This window comes from Centrocercus urophasianus, unplaced genomic scaffold (genome assembly GCF_019232065.1).
Source record: "Centrocercus urophasianus isolate 14NV4802_14NV808 unplaced genomic scaffold, USGS_Curo_1.0 seq_928, whole genome shotgun sequence".
NCBI classification, from domain to species: domain Eukaryota; kingdom Metazoa; phylum Chordata; class Aves; order Galliformes; family Phasianidae; genus Centrocercus; species Centrocercus urophasianus.
In genome coordinates, this window is record NW_024885564.1 from 25,627 (window position 1) to 29,224 (window position 3,598).

Here is a 3,598-nt window from a genome sequence, read left to right on the forward strand (position 1 = left end):
GGAGAAAAAACTTTTCTCTGCACTCAAGGTGGTCTCAAAAATCACAGTATGAAAACAATGTCTGTGTGGGGCATGTGCTAAGAAAAGGCACATAGAGATGCTGACACCTCCAAACAGGGTATGAAGGATAAGGAAAGCAGTTCAGTGCAGAAAATAGAAAGCATGCCTGGCAGGCAGCAGCAGGAACAGATCCCTGTCTTCAAAACAAAAGAAAAAACGGTGAATGCAGAAAGATGATGTAAAATAAGGGATATGGGAATGAATGGGAGTGGCTATTTCCAAGGAGGAGGAATAGTTCTGCCCGGACAGCAGATGGTGATCCCCCCACCTTGTTTTACAGCAGTGGACCAAAAATCGAGCACCAAGGAGCGGTGGACATCTGCCCCGAGCACTCCAGCCATACGGCAGCGCGTGGCTGTGCTGCCTGCACCGCAACCTCAGGCTGCTGAGCCCTGAGGAGCTCCTAAGAGCTGGGTGAAAAAGCAGAGATCTTGTTGGTGACAGCGGCCTCCTGACTGTGGAACCACAGAACCATGGTGCCATGGAACCATGGAGCTATAGAATCTTAGAACCAGAGAATCCAAGCTGAAAGTGACCCACAGGGATTGTAGAATGGTTTGACTTGGAAGGGACCTTTAAAGGCTATCTGACCCATCTCCCCTATGGTGAACAGGGACATCCACAGCTCCTCAGAGCCCTGTCCAGCCTGACTTCGAATGTCTCCAGGGATGGGGCATTTACCACATCTCTGGGCAGTGTGTGCCAGTGTTTCGCTACCTTTATTGTCCTTCCAGTACCCAAAAGGGGCCTACAGGAAAGCTGAGGAGGGACTTTTTTTAAAATGACAGGACAAAGAGAGATGATTCTAAAGTGAGAGTGGGACGATTTGAACTAGATATTAGGAAGAAATTCTTCACTGTGAGGGTGGTGAGACATTGGAATAGGTTGCTCAGAGAAGCTCTGATGCCCCCTCCCTGGAAGCACTCAAGGCTGGATGGGGCTGTGAGCAACCTGGTCCCTGGGAGGTGTCCCTGCCTACAGCACGGGGCTGGAACTGGATGATCTCAAAGGCCCCTTCCAACCCAAACCATTCTATGATTCTCTGATTATTAAAAAAAAAAACATTTTTCTTTATATCCAGCTTTCTTCGTTTGAAACCATTTCCCCTTGTCCTGTCACAACAAACCCCGCTGAAGAGTCTATCGGAGTCCAGCTCCTGGCTCCCCATCAGGACCACCCAAACCCGATATCCGCGAGCGGTGCCCAAACGCTCCCTGCGCCTGCAGCCCATGGGCGCAATTCCGTGCCCGCCGCCCTGTGGAGCAGAACCTTTCCCTACTTCCCGATCGACCCTCCCCTGACGCAGCTCCGCGCCGTTCCCCGTCGCCGTCACCCGTTCCTGGGGATGGACGGACACCCGCACCCTCCCGCAGCTCCGCCGCCGGTGCATGCGCACTGCCCGCTCCGTGCCATGGTGCCCGGCCGAGCCGCTCCGTGCCGCTCCGCTCCGCTCGGTGCTCGCAGGTAGCGGAGCCCCGGCCCGCCCCGACCCGCCCCGACCCGCCCGGGGGCGGCCGCGCTCCCTCCTGCCACCTCGATGCTGCGGTGCCGCGGTGCCGAGCCGGGAGCTGCCCAGGTAAGTGCGGGGCTGCGGCTCCGGGAGGAGCATCCCGCGGGGAGAACGGCGGGCTGCCGGTACCGCGCTGTCTCCAGGTCCCGGTACCGGCTTTGCGGGTGGTTCGGAACCGCAGTGAGCGCGCGGGGTTTGGTAGCACCGAGCAAACGGGCCGCGGTGCTGCGGGAGGAAAGCTGCGTTTCTCCGCGTCTCAACGGCAGAACGCTCAGCGTGCCCTGCAAGTTTGTTCGTCTCTATTCGGGGAGCGGAACCCCAGCCGGGCGCTCAGCCGCGGTGGGGCCGGCGAGGTGCGGTCTGTGCACGCGGGTGTGATGTGCTGCTGGGTGAGCGAATGGGGAGAGCGGGGAGCCGTGCGGTCCCTCTGAAAGTGAACGTCACATTCCCAGAGCGATGTGTGAAAGCAGAAACGAGGAGGTGTTGTGCTTGGCTGTTAGGCTTGGAAAAAGCTCCCGTGATGAACTCCTGCACTGCTTCAGCAGGGATCACGCTTGTCCCTTGGGCAGTGGTGAAATGGTGATGGTGGCGAGGAGGACTTCCCTCTAAGACAGCACTGGAACCTCTTTTCATTGTGAAATACTTGGAGTTGTGCATCCAGCAGCCTGCACCTGGGTGGCTTTTCAGCGTTTTGCCATTTATGGGAGTACCTTTGAGATCTGGACCAAATCTCTCGTTTAATTATTAATGTCAGAACATTTTCCATCCAGCTTGCAGAGCACACGTTGGAGCGGTGGCGACGAGAGTGCTGCTGAATGAGCCTTTAACCTGGAGCCTCTAAACTGCTGAAGCAGCACGGTTGTGGCTAATTGCAGTCTGATATGGCTGCTGCACTTCTCCAGGAGCCAGTGGGGCCCATTTGTGGCAGCTTTGCAACTGGTGATGTGCAGCAGGACAGGGATCCCTCCCAGCTTGTGCACCAGGCTGTGTGTGGCGGTGTGATGGAGTCAGGTGCAGCATCCTGGAGATGGGATGGGACCAGTGGCACAAACTCAGGCATTTCCCTCCCCAGCTGTGCAGCAGGGCTGGTCTATGTGAGCGCGTGCATCCTAGGTAGCATAGTTCATGAAAGAAGTGCTTCCTGACATCCAGGATGGAGATCTGTCTGTTTTCACCCTCCAGTTGTGCTAGAAGCCCAGGTTTAATCCTCCCTAAAAATGCTGTCCTAGCTCTGCTCTGCAGGACTCTGTTGTCCTGGTGGCTCTTTCCAATCCCCGCGCTGTCCCCGGGTCAGGGCTTGGGCTGACAATACATCAGTGCACAGTGTGGGGTGCTGGGAGTGCCTCGGGACCCCTGAGGCTCTGTCCACACCTGGGCTGTGTTGGAGTCATGCATCCAGAGGAGAGTTCTGCTTTCCTTGGCAGCACAGCCTGTGTTATTCTGGAGATGGAGCCAAGAGACAGCCCTGAGACTTTTCAGCTCAGAGGAGTGTTAGCATTGCTACACCAGGCTGGGGGGGGGGAGGTCTGTCAGAGTGGGGTGAGCACTGTGTGACTCTGGCTCACAGGAGAGTGGATCCTCTGAAAAAGAAGAGGAATGGAGAGCCCCTGTGCAAGGACACCAGAACTCACTTGTGGAAAATGGTGCCTGGGTACGGATCATGGAGAGCAAAGGTCTGCTGGGGATGGAGGGCGGTGCGGTACGATGGAAGGGAAGAAGTGGGCACATTTAGGATGGAAATAGAAGGTTTGTGACTGTCAGGGGGGTGCTGTGTGGGGATGGTCATTCTGGTGTCATGTACTGGATCTGTGAATCTGGCTGGGTTGGAGCCCGGTGGTGTCCAGGACTCAGTGAGTAGGGGGCTGCCAGCAGGTGTGGGGGTGGTGAAGGGTCTGGGGGCTTTTGGCACTGAGCCTCAGGGTTCATTGGGCAGCCCAGCACCTGGCTCTGCTCTCAGACTGTGACATGAGAGGGATGTGCTCCTGCCTCCTCCATTGTCCCTCCATTCCCTCCATTCCAGAAATGCTG